This window comes from Zophobas morio, unplaced genomic scaffold, assembly GCF_036711695.1.
Source record: "Zophobas morio isolate AGI-343-1 ecotype UQ-CSIRO unplaced genomic scaffold, CSIRO_AGI_Zmor_V1 ptg000012l, whole genome shotgun sequence".
Classification (NCBI taxonomy): Eukaryota; Metazoa; Arthropoda; class Insecta; order Coleoptera; family Tenebrionidae; genus Zophobas; species Zophobas morio.
The window spans coordinates 13,114,686-13,128,223 of NW_026972117.1; the positions used below are offsets into that span (position 1 = coordinate 13,114,686).

General features: G+C 25.7%; 1 pseudogene; it reads right to left on the reverse strand.

Annotated features, from left to right (window-relative positions):
* Positions 1 to 10,954: 10,954 nt before the first annotated feature.
* Positions 10,955 to 12,703, reverse strand: LOC135128181 (elongation factor-like GTPase 1; annotated as a pseudogene).
* Positions 12,704 to 13,538: the final 835 nt, after the last annotated feature.

Genomic DNA, 13,538 nt, shown 5'->3' on the forward strand with positions numbered 1-13,538 from the left:
ACTTTTAAGAAATTACATAAGATTATATTAACACAATTCGCTACTTCTTTTTGTTTAAAGTTCTTTGTTTTTCGCCATGTACCACCACCTGCTCTTCCACGTGCAATCCTTTCCTCTTCCGTATCGCTTTTCTCAGTTTTTGAAATTTTTCGATTTTTGACTATTTTTTCTGGCTTAATGCTACAATTTTTCAGTTTTATTATTTCTTTTTTCAATTTTGCAATTTTTCGATTTTTTTTTTCATTTTTCAGGCTTAACGGTACCATTTTTCCATTCTATGCTTTCTTGGTTTTTCAATTTTTCGGTTTTTTTTCCTAGTTATTTTTATTTTTCGTGTTTATAATTTTTCGATTTATCAGTTGTTGATTTATCAATTAACTGATTTTTTAACTTCTCTATTTTTTCGATTTTTAAAATTTTTAAAGATTTTTAGATTTTCGATTCCCAATTTTTCGGCTTTTTAATTTCTATATATGTATTTTAATTTTTCGATTTTTCAGTTTTCCGAGTTTTAATTTTTCGACTTCTCATATTTTCGAATTTTAGTCATTATATTTTTGGCTTTTTATTTTTTCTATTATACAATTTTTGAGTTTTCAATTTTCTAACTTTCTAGTTTTGGAACTTGGATTTTAAATTTTTTCTTGTTCCAGATTTTTACTGATTTTCTCGATTTTTCATTTTTTGATTTTTCAACAAAAGAACAAATTTATTTATTGAAACTGAGATTTCGAAAACTCGGAAAATTGCAGCATTGAAACCTCAAAAAATCGAAAATTGAAAAATTAAAAATTGAGATGGAAAAAAAAAACGAAACAGTTTTGCAATTTTTCGGTTTAGAATTTTCCAAGTTCTTCATTTTTAATTTTTTAATTGTTCAACATAAGGACAAATTTATTCAAACTGAAATTTTTGTTTCCAATTTTTCGATTTTTCATTTGATGATTTTCAATTATCTGATTTTTCAATTTCACCATTTCGTCAATTTTTAGAATTCTCAACTTTTCGCTTTTTAGATTTTTTATTCTCAGTTTTTCGATTTTTAAATTTTCGACTTTTCAAATTTTCGATTTTTCAGTCATTCCATTTTTGGCTTCAATTTTTTAACTTTCCAGTTTTGGAACTTTTAGATTTAAAATTTTTTCTTGTTCTAGATTTTTAATTTTTCACTTTTTTGATTTTTCATTTTTCTACAAAAGAACTAAATTTATTGAAACTGAAGTTTTGAAAATTCGGAAAATTGAAAAATTAAAAATTGAGATGGAAAAAACGAAATAATTTTGCAATTTTTCGGTTTAGAATTTTCTGAGTTTTCAATTTTTCATTTTTTAATTGTTCCACATAAAATTAAATAAATGTACTCAAACTGAAATTTTGAAAATCGGAAAATTGCAACATTGAAACAGAAAAATTGTAAAATTAGGAAATCGGGACATTAAAAACTAGAACAATTGAAGAAACGAACAATTATAAAACGGAAAAATTGAAAATCAAAAATTGAAACAACGAAAAACCGAAAAATTTTTGCAAATTTGCGATTTAATATTTCTCAAGTTCAATTTTTAACATTCGTTTTTCTCGATTTTTCGTTTTTTAATTTTTCGTAAAGAGGGCAAATTTATTCAAACTGACATTAAAATCGAAAATTGTAAAACTGGATCTAAAAAAATTCAAAAATTTAAAAACCGAGAAATTAAAACATTGAAAAAATAGAGAAACTGAAAAATCGGGCAATTGGAAAATTGTAAACTTAACTGCAATTTTTTTTTCGGGTTTTTTATGTTACAATTTTTCTCGATTTTTAAATTTAAGATATTTTTATTTTTCGTGTTTCCAAATTTTTTTATTTTTCAATCGATGATTTCTCAATTTCTCTATTTTTTCATTTCAGTTTTTTGAATAATTCTCAATTTTTCGATTTTTCATTTAATTCTACTTATTCAACTTTTCTATTTTTTCGATTTTGCGTTTTTTTTATTTTTCAACTTTCAATTTTTGCAAGTTTTCAATTTTTTAACTTTCCAGATCTGTAATTTTTCGCTTTAAAATTTTTTCTTGTTCTCGATTTCTAAATTTTCATTTTCTCGATTTTTCATTTCTTAATTTTTTAACAAAAGAAAAATTTATTGAAACTGAATCTTGAAAATTCGGAAAATCGTGGCAGTGAATCCTGGAAAAATCGAAAAATTGAAAAATTAAAAATTGAGATGGAAAAAAACGAAACAATTTTGCAATTTTTCGGTTTAGAATTTTCCAAGTCCTCAATTTTTCATTTTTTAATTGTTCAACGCAAGGACAAATTTGTTCAAACTGAAATTGAAGTAACGAAAAATTGTAAAACGGAAAAATTGAAAATCAAAAATTGAAACAACAAAAAACCGAAAGACTTTTGCATTTAAAATCTTTTCTTGTTCTAGATTTTTAATTTTTCACTTTTTTGATTTTTGATTTTTCTACAAAAGAACTAAATTTATTGAAACTGAAGTTTCGAAAATTCGGAAAATTGAAAAATTAAAAATTGAGATGGAAAAAATGAAATAATTGTGCAATTTTTCGGTTTAGAATTTTCTGAGTTTTCAATTTTTCATTTGTTAATTGTTCCACATAAAATTAAATAAATGTATTCAAACTGAAATTTTGAAACTCGAAAAATTGAAAAATCGGGAAATTGCAACATTGAAACAGAAAAATTGTAACATTAGGATATCGGGACATTAAAAACTAAACAATTGAAGAAAGGAAAAATTATAAAACGGAAAAATTGAAACAACGAAAAACCGAAAAATTTTTGCAAATTTGCGATTTAATATTTCTCAAGTTCAATTTTTAACATTCGTTTTTCTCGATTTTTCATTTTTTAATTTTTCGTAAAGAGGGCAAATTTATTCACACTGACATTAAAATCGAAAATTGTAAAATTGGATCTTAAAAAAATTCAAAAATTTAAAAACCTAGAAATTAAAACATTGAAAAAATAGAGAAACTGAAAAATCGGGCAATTGGAAAATTGTAAACTTAACTGCAATTTTTTTCGGGTTTTTTATGTTACAATTTTTCTCGATTTTTAAATTTATAGATATTTTTATTTTTCGTGTTTCCAAATTTTTTTATTTTTCAATCCATGATTTCTCAATTTCTCTATTTTTTCATTTCAGTTTTTTGAATAATTCTCTATTCTTTCGATTTTTAAATTTCTACACGTATTCCATTTTTAGCTTTTTTATTTTTTCGATTTTGAGTTTTTTTTATTTTTCAACTTTCAGTTTTCCAAGTTTGCAGTTTGTTAACTTTCCAGTTCTGTAATTTTTCGGTTCAAAATTTTTTCTTGTTCTCGATTTTTAAATTTTCATTTTCTCGATTTTTCATTTTTAATTTTTTAACAAAAGAACAAATTTATTGAAACTGAATCTTGAAAATTCAATTATCCGATTTTTCAGTTTCTCAATTTTTCGGCTTTTCAGTGTTTCGTTCTTTCAGTTTTACCATTTTTTGATTTTTCAATTCTCGATTTTGTAACTTCTGGATATTAGTTTCTCATTTTTCAGTGTCTACATTTTTAATTTTTCGATTTTTTATTTTTTTTATTTTCAGTTTTGCAATTTTTCGATTTTTTTTTCATTTTTTCAGGCTTAACGGTACCATTTTTCCATTCTATGCTTACCTGGTTTTTCAATTTTTCGTTTTTTTTTCCTAGTTATTTTTATTTTTCGTGTTTATAATTTTTCGATTTATCAGTTGTTGATTTATCAATTAACTAATTTTTTAACTTCTCTATTTTTTCTATTTTTAGAATTTTTAAAAATTTTTAGATTTTCGATTCCCAATTTTTCGGTTTTTTAATTTCTATAAATGTATTTTAATTTTTCGATTTTTCAGTTTTCCGAGTTTTAATTTTTCGACCTCTCAAATTTTCAAATTTTTAGTCATTCTATTTTTGGCTTTTTTATTTTTTCTATTATACAATTTTTTGAGTTTTCAATTTTCTAACTTCCTAGTTTTGGAACTTGGATTTTAAATTTTTTCTTGTTCTAGATTTTTAATTACTCATTTTCTCGATTTTTCATTTTTTAATTTTTCAACAAAAGAACAAATTTATTTATGGAAAGTGAAATTTCGAAAATTCGGAAAATTGCAGCATTGAAACCTCAAAAAATCGAAAAATTAGGAAGGAAATTAAAAATTGAGATGGAAAAAAACGAAACAGTTTTGCAATTTTTCGGTTTAGAATTTTCCAAGTTCTTCATTTTTCATTTTTTAATTGTTCAACATAAGGACACATTTATTCAAACTGAAATTTTTGTTTCCAATTTTTCGGTTTTTCATTTGATGATTTTCAATTATCTGATTTTTCAATTTTTAGAATTCTCAATTTTTCGATTTTTAGATTTTCGACTTTTCAAATTTTCGATTTTTCAGTCATTCCATTTTTGGCTTCAATTTTTTAACTTTCCAGTTTTGGAACTTTTGGATTTAAAATTTTTTCTTGTCTAGATTTTTAATTTTTCACTTTTTTGATTTTTCATTTTTCTACAAAAGAACTAAATTTATTGAAACTGAAGTTTCGAAAATTCGGAAAATTGAAAAATAAAAAAATTGAGATGGAAAAAACGAAATAATTTTGCAATTTTTCGGTTTAGAATTTTCCGAGATTTCAATTTTTCATTTTTTAATTGTTCCACATAAAATTAAATAAATGTACTCAAACTGAAATTTTGAAAATCGGAAAATTGCAACATTGAAACAGAAAAATTGTAAAATTAGGAAATCGGGACATTAAAAACTCGAACAATTGAAGAAACGAAAAATTATAAAACGGAAAAATTGAAACAACGAAAAACCGAAAAATGTTTACAAATTTGCGATTTAATATTTCTCAAGTTCAATTTTTAACATTCGTTTTTCTCGATTTTTCGTTTTCTAATTTTTCGTAAAGAGGGCAAATTTATTCAAACTGACATTAAAATCGAAAATTGTAAAATTGGATCTTAAAAAAATTCAAAAATTTAAAAACCGAGAAATTAAAACATTGAAAAAATAGAGAAACTGAAAAATCGGGCAATTGGAAAATTGTAAACTTAACTGCAATTTTTTTCGGGATTTTTACGTTACAATTTTTCTCGATTTTTAAGTTTATAGATATTTTTATTTTTCGTGTTTCCAAATTTTTTTATTTTTCAATCGATGATTTCTCAATTTCTCTATTTTTCCATTTCAGTTTTTTGAATAATTCTCAATTTTTCGATTTTTCATTTAATTCTACTTATTCAACTTCTCTATTTTTTCGATTTTTAAATTTCTACACATATTCCATTTTTAGCCTTTTTATTTTTTCGATTTTGAGTTTTTTTTATTTTTCAACTTTCAGTTTTCCAAGTTTTCAATTTTTTAACTTTCCAGTTCTGTGATTTTTCGGTTTAAAATTTTTTCTTGTTCTCGATTTTTAAATTTTCATTTTCTCGATTTTTCATTTTTTAATTTTTTAACAAATGAACAAATTTATTGAAACTAAATCTTGAAAATTCGGAAAATTGTGGCATTGAATCCTGGAAAAATCGAAAAATTGAAAAATTAAAAATTGAAATGGAAAAAAACGAAACAATTTTGCAATTTTTCGGTTTAGAATTTTCCAAGTTCTCAATTTTTCAATTTTTAATTGTTCAACGCAAGGACAAATTTGTTCAAACTGAAATTGAAGAAACGACAAATTGTAAAACGGAAAAATTGAAAATCAAAAATTGAAACAACAAAAAACCGAAAGACTTGCAAATTTTCGATTTAAAACTTTTCAAGTTTTTATTTTTAATTTTAGTTTTCCTCAATTTTTCATTTATTATTTTTCTTTTTCCAGAGTTTTATTTCGCATCGATTTTTGAAGTTTTAAAGATTCTTTAGCTTTTCGATTTTACAGTTTTTCGATTTGAAATTTTTGTACTTTTCGATTTTACTTTTTGTTTTCAATTTTTTGCTTTTTGAATTTTGCAATTTTTCGATTTTTGACTTTATTTTTTCTTGTTTAATGTTACAATTTTTCAGTTTTATTATATCTCGTTTTTTCATTTTTTCGTTTTTTCTATTTCTGGACACGGCTTTCGTCTAATTTCTCGATTTTTTAGATGTTGATTTTTCAGTTATCTGATTTTTCAGCTTCATTTTTAATTTTTCAGTGTTTGGATCTTTCAAAATTTTGATTTACAATTTCTTTCAATTTCTAGATATTTTTATTGTTTTTTCAATTATCCGATTTTTCAGTTTTTCAATTTTTCGGTTTTTCAGTGTTTCGTTCTTTCAGTTTTACCATTTTTTGATTTTTCAATTCTCGATTTTGTAATTTCTGGATATTAGTTTCTCATTTTTCAGTGTCTACATTTTTAATTTTTCGATTTTTTAATTTTTTTATTTTCAGTTTTGCAATTTTTCGATTTTTTTTTATTTTTTCAGGCTTAACGGTACCATTTTTCCATTCTATGCTTTCTTGGTTTTTCAATTTTCGTATTTTTTTCCTAGTTATTTTTATTTTTCGTGTTTATAATTTTTCGATTTATCAGTTACTGTCGTTGATTTATCAATTAACTGATTTTTTAATTTCTCTATTTTTTCGATTTTTAGAATTTTTAAAGATTTTTAGATTTTCGATTCCCAATTTTTCGGCTTTTTAATTTCTATAAATGTATTTTAATTTTTTGATTTTTCAGTTTTCCGAGTTTTAATTTTTCGACCTCTCAAATTTTCGAATTTTTAGTCATTCTATTTTTGGCTTTTTTATTTTTTCTATTATACAATTTTTTGAGTTTTCAATTTTCTAACTTTCTAGTTTTGGAACTTGGATTTTAAATTTTTTCTTGTTCTAGATTTTTTATTACTCATTTTCTCGTTTTTTTCATTTTTTAATGTTTCAACAAAAGAACAAAAAAAAATTCGGAAAATTGCAGCATTGAAACCTCAAAAAACCGAAAAATTGAAAAATTAAAAATTGAGATGGAAAAAAACGAAACAGTTTTGGAATTTTTCGGTTTAGAATTTTCCAAGTTCTTCATTTTTCATTTTTTAATTGTTCAACGCAAGGACAAATTTATTCAAACTGAAATTTTTGTTTCCGATTTTTCGATTTTTCATTTGATGATTTTCAATTCTCTGATTTTTCAATTTCTCCATTTCGTCAATTTTTAGAATTCTCAATTTTTCGATTTTTAGATTTTTCAGTCATTCCATTTTTGGCCTCAATTTTTTAACTTTCCAGTTTTGGAACTTTTGGATTTACAATTTTTTCTTGTTCTAGATTTTTAATTTTTCACTGTTTTGATTTTTCATTTTTCTACAAAGAACTAAATTTATTGAAACTGAAGTTTTGAAAATTCGGAAAATTGAAAAATTAAAAATTGAGATGGAAAAAACGAAACAATTTTGCAATTTTTCGGTTTAGAATTTTCTGAGTTTTCAATTTTTCATTTTTTAATTGTTCCACATCAAATTAAATAAATGTATTCAAACTGAAATTTTGAAAATTGAAAATTTGAAAAATCGGAAAATTGCAACATTGAAACAGAAAAATTGTAAAATTAGGAAATCGGGACATTAAAAACTAGAACAATTGAAGAAACGAAAAATTATAAAACGGAAAAATTGAAATCAAAAATTGAAACAACGAAAAACCGAAAAATTTTTGCAAATTTGCGATTTAATATTTCTCAAGTTCAATTTTTAACATTAGTTTTTCTCGATTTTTCATTTTTTAATTTTCCGTAAAGAGGGCAAATTTATTCAAACTGGCATTAAAATCGAAAATTGTAAAATTGGACCTTAAAAAAATTCAAAAATTTAAAAACCGAGAAATTAAAACATTGAAAAAATAGAGAAACTGAAAAATCGGGCAATTGGAAAATTGTAAACTTAACTGCAATTTTTTTCGGGTTTTTTATGTTACAATTTTTTTCGATTTTAAATTTCTAGATATTTTTATTTTTCGTGTTTCCAAATTTTTTTATTTTTCAATCGATGATTTCTCAATTTCTCTATTTTTTCATTTCAGTTTTTTGAATAATTCTCAATTTTTCGATTTTTCATTTCATTCTACGTATTCAACTTCTCTATTTTTTCGATTTTTAAATTTCTACACATATTCCATTTTTTTTATTTTTTCGATTTTGCGTTTTTTTATTTTTCAACTTTCAATTTTCCAAGTTTTCAATTTTTTAACTTTCCAGATCTGTAATTTTTCGGTTTAAAATTTTTTCTTGTTCTCGATTTCTAAATTTTCATTTTCTCGATTTTTCATTTCTTAATTTTTTAACAAAAGAACAATTTATTGAAACTGAATCTTGAAAATTCGGAAAATCGTGGCATTGAATCCTGGAAAAATCGAAAAATTGAAAAATTAAAAATTGAGATGGAAAAAAACGAAACAATTTTGCAATTTTTCGGTTTAGAATTTTCCAAGTTCTCAATTTTTCATTTTTTAATTGTTCAACGCAAGGACAAATTTGTTCAAACCGAAATTGAAGAAACGAAAAATTGTAAAACGGAAAAATTGAAAATCAAAAATTGAAACAACAAAAAACCGAAAGACTTGCAAATTTTCGATTTAAAACTTTTCAAGTTCTTATTTTTAATTTTCGTTTTTCTCAATTTTTCATTTCTTATTTTTCTTTTTCCAGAGTTTTATTTCGCATCGATTTTTGAAGTTTTAAAGATTCTTTAGCTTTTCGATTTTACAGTTTTTCGATTTGAAATTTTTGTACTTTTCGATTTTTGGCTTTATTTTTTCTGGTTTAATGTTACAATTTTTCAGTTTTATTATTTCTCGTTTTTTCATTTTTTCGTTTTTTCTATTTTTGGACACGGCTTTCGTCTAATTTCTCGATTTTTTTAGATGTTGATTTTTCAGTCATCTGATTTTTCAGTTTCATTTTTAATTTTTCAGTGCTTGGATCTTTCAAAATTTTGATTTACAATTTCTTTCAATTTCTAGATATTTTTATTGTTTTTTCAATTATCCGATTTTTCAGTTTCTCAATTTTTCGGTTTTTCAGTGTTTCGTTCTTTCAGTTTTACCATTTTTTGATTTTTCAATTCTCGATTTTGTAATTTCTGGATATTAGTTTCTCATTTTTCAGTGTCTACATTTTTAATTTTTCGATTTTTTAATTTTTTTATTTTCAGTTTTGCAATTTTTCGATTTTTTTTTTCATTTTTTCAGGCTTAACGGTAACATTTTTCCATTCAATGGTTTCTTTGTTTTCCAATTTTTCGTTTTTTTTTTCCTAATTATTTTTATTTTTCGTGTTTATAATTTTTCGATTTATCTGTTGTTGATTTATCAATTAACTGATTTTTTAACTTCTCTATTTTTTCGATTTTTAGAATTTTTAAAGATTTTTACATTTTCGATTCTCAATTTTTCGGATTTTTAATTTCTATATATGTATTTTAATTTTTCGATTTATCAGTTTTCCGAGTTTTAATTTTTCGACCTCTCAAATTTTCGAATTTTTAGTCATTCTATTTTTGGCTTTTTTATTTTTTCTATTATACAATTTTTTGAGTTTTCAATTTTCTAACTTTCTAGTTTTGGAACTTGGATTTTAAATTTTTTCTTGTTCTAGATTTTTAATTACTCATTTTTTCGATTTTTCATTTTTTTATTTTTCAACAAAAGAACAAATTTATTTATTGAAACTGAAATTTCGAAAATTCTGAAAACTGCAGCATTGAAACCTCAAAAAATCGAAAAATTGACATGGGAAAAACGAAACAGTTTCGCAATTTTTCGGTTTAGAATTTTCCAAATACTTTATTTTCATTTTTTAATTGTTCAACATAAGGACAAATTTATTCAAACTGAAATTTTTGTTTCCAATTTTTCGATTTTTCATTTGATGATTTTCAATTATCTGATTTTTCAATTTCTCCATTTCGTCAATTTTTAGAATTCTCAATTTTTCGATTTTTGATTCTTTTTCGATTTTTAAATTTTCGACTTTTCAAATTTTCGATTTTTCAGTTATTCCATTTTTGGCCTCAATTTTTTATCTTTCCAGTTTTGGAACTTCTGGATTTAAAATTTTTTCTTGTTCTAGATTTTTAATTTTTCACTTGTTTGATTTTTCATTTTTCTACAAAAGAACTAAATTTATTGAAACTGAAGTTTTGAAAATTCGGAAAATTGAAAAATTAAAAATTGAGATGAAAAAAACGAAATAATTTTGCAATTTTTCGTTTTAGAATTTTCTGAGTTTTCAATTTTTCATTTTTTAATTGTTCCACATAAAATTATATAAATGTATTCAAACCGAAATTTTGAAAATCGAAAAATTGAAAAATCGGAAAATTGCAACATTGAAACAGAAAAATTGTAAAATTAGAAAATCGGGACATTAAAAACTAGAACAATTGAAGAAACGAAAAATTATAAAACGGAAAAATTGAAAATCAAAAATTGGAACAACGAAAAACCGAAATTTTTTTGCAAATTTGCAATTTAATAGTTCTCAAGTTCAATTTTTAACATTCGTTTTTCTCGATTTTTCATTTTTTAATTTTTCGTAAAGAGGGCAAATTTATTCAAACTGACATTAAAATCGAAAATTGTAAAATTGGATCTTAAAAAAATTCAAAAATTTAAAAACCGAGAAATTAAAACATTGAAAAAATAGAGAAACTGAAAAATCGGGCAATTGGAAAATTGTAAACTTAACTGCAATTTTTTTTTCGGGTTTTTTACGTTACAATTTTTCTCGATTTTTAAGTTTATAGATATTTTTATTTTTCGTGTTTCCAAATTTTTTTATTTTTCAATCGATTATTTCTCAATTTCTCAATTTTTTCATTTCAGTTTTTTGAATAATTGTCAATTTTTCGATTTTTCATTTAATTCTACTTGAAACAGAAAAAAAATTTCATTTGTTTAATTGTTTAATTGTCAAAGATCACATTTTTGCATCATTTTTGACAATGGGTGAAAGGAAATGAATGACTTAAGAAATTACATAAAATTATTTATTAATACCAAAAATATGTACAATTAAATTAACACAGTTCGCTACTTCTTGTTGTTTAAAGTTCTTTGTTTTTCTCCATGAACCACCACCTGCTCTTCCACGTGCAATCCTTTCCTCTTCCGTATCGCTTTCCTTAGTTTCATAGCCCTAACGGCTGACTCCACATTCACGTCTTCCTCGTCCTCATCGTCATCCACGGGTTCATAAAAAGGGTCACCGTCGATAATCTCAAAGTGGCTAAATTTGAGAGTGGGTATCGCTTGTCCGGAGGTAGTTTTTCTGATCTCGTTGGCAAACCCGGTACTTTCGACTACTGGAATTTGAGCCTTCACCAGGAAGCTTTTCTCTTGTTCGTCCATACCCACAGCGTCTAGAACTTTCCCATGCCTTTTACTCACAACTGAGTATACTTTGCGCAAAATGTTGGTATTGACTTGGATACTAGTGGTAAAAATGGACTCCATGAGTCTCTGTTGTTGTTTTTCAAAGGCTTCCCTAAACGCGCTACTCAAAGTAGACTCTATATTCACGTTAGTTTTAGTTGTACCATCTAAAACTTCGTCATGTATTACTTCAAACTTCTTTATTAAGAAAGCACACCCTTTGATGGGTTCTTCACAAAGAGGACCTGCTTTACAACAATTATTGAAGGCGTTAACTACAAAATGGTCAAAGCAGGACCTCTGGTCATGTTCGTCTAGAGTTTCAAAGAGATTTCGTCTATAGTCGGTCGTGCCATTGATCAAAAGGTTAATACTGTCGCTCATTCTACCCACACTTCAGATGTTGTTCTTCAAGTTGCACCAAATACTTTTACACGAGTCTAAACTTGAGTTTAATTGGTCTCTAGTGTGTTTCAAAGCTGCATTCATCGCTTCACTTTTGAAACTTTTGGCACTTGGAGCTTTCAACTCCTCTGGTTTGTGGTCACGCTTGGCGAAAAGCTCAAAACCGCTAGTCTGTTGAAGCTCCTCTGCCGCACTCAGTACTTTGAAGCTCTTTTCAACCTCGTTGGACACAGCGTCCGGGAGGGCTACAACGACCACGGTTAGACGAATCTGGGAAGCTTCAACCGTGACCGAATTCTCTAGGTCTCTTTTAAAATCGCCTTTACTAGTCCCATGGGTGATGGTTTCCCTCAGACACCATAGGACTCGAAACGCTGATTTCTATTTTGGCAAATTTCGTAGTTAGGTCTTCTAAACACTTCGCTAGATGCACATCGCCAGCAGTTAGAAGAACATACTCTCCAGTTTCTTGAATGATGACTTGAACACACGAATCGCTTTGCATTAAAGTTCGTAAACCTTGACGCAAAACTGGGAGCTCTTTTGGGTTTGATGCTTCTATGGCGTTTCGAACGATGGGTGGCTGGGATGGGTGTTCTATAAATGGGACGCAGTGAAGGGTCGTGGATAGAGTGGCAGTTCTGACGATTGATGATTCCAGACCACCTATACCACAAACATTACCAGCTGCTATGGTATCCACTAAGACTAACTCGCGCCCGAAAAGCATATACAGCTCCTGGATTTTAACCAATTGAGCGCCTTTACCACTAGAAGTCTCATCTGTTGTTATGTACAATTAAATTAACACAGTTCGTGCTACTTTTTTTTGTTTAAAGTTCTTTGTTTTTCTCCATGTACCACCACCTGCTCCTCCACGTGCCATCCTTTTCTCTTCCGTATCGCTTTTCTTAGCTTCATAGCCCTGACGCCTGACTCCACATTCACGTCTTCCTCGTCCTCGTCCTACAGATATAATTTTCGGCCTCGTTTCTTCTACAATTTCCACTTTTTCCAGAGGTTTATTTCACATCGATTTTTGAAATTTTAAAGATTCTTTAGCTTTTCGATTTTACAGTTTTTCGATTTGAAATTTTTGTACTTTTCGATTTTACTTTTTGTTTTTTGAATTTTGCAATTTTTCGATTTTTGACTATTTTTTCTGGCTTAATGTGACAATTTTTCACTTTTGTTATTTCTCGTTTTTTCATTTTTTCGTTTTTTCTATTTCTGGACACGGCTTTCGTTTAATTTCTCGATTTTTTAGATGTTGATTTTTCAGTTATCTGATTTTTCAGTTTCATTTTTAATTTTTCAGTGTTTGGATCTTTCAAAATTTTGATTTACAATTTCTTTCAATTTCTAGATATTTTTATTGTTTTTTCAGTTATCCGATTTTTCAGTTTCTCAATTTTTCGGTTTTTCAGTGTTTCGTTCTTTCAGTTTTACCATTTTTTGATTTTTCAATTCTCGATTTTGTAATTTCTGGATATTAGTTTCTCATTTTTCAGTGTCTACATTTTTAATTTTTCGATTTTTTAATTTTTTTATTTTCAGTTTTGCAATTTTTCGATTTTTTTTATTTTTTCAGGCTTAACGGTACCATTTTTCCATTCTATGCTTTCTTGGTTTTTCAATTTTCGTATTTTTTTCCTAGTTATTTTTATTTTTCGTGTTTATAATTTTTCGATTTATCAGTTACGGTTGTTGATTTATCAATTAACTGATTTTTTAACTTCTCTATTTTTTCTATTTT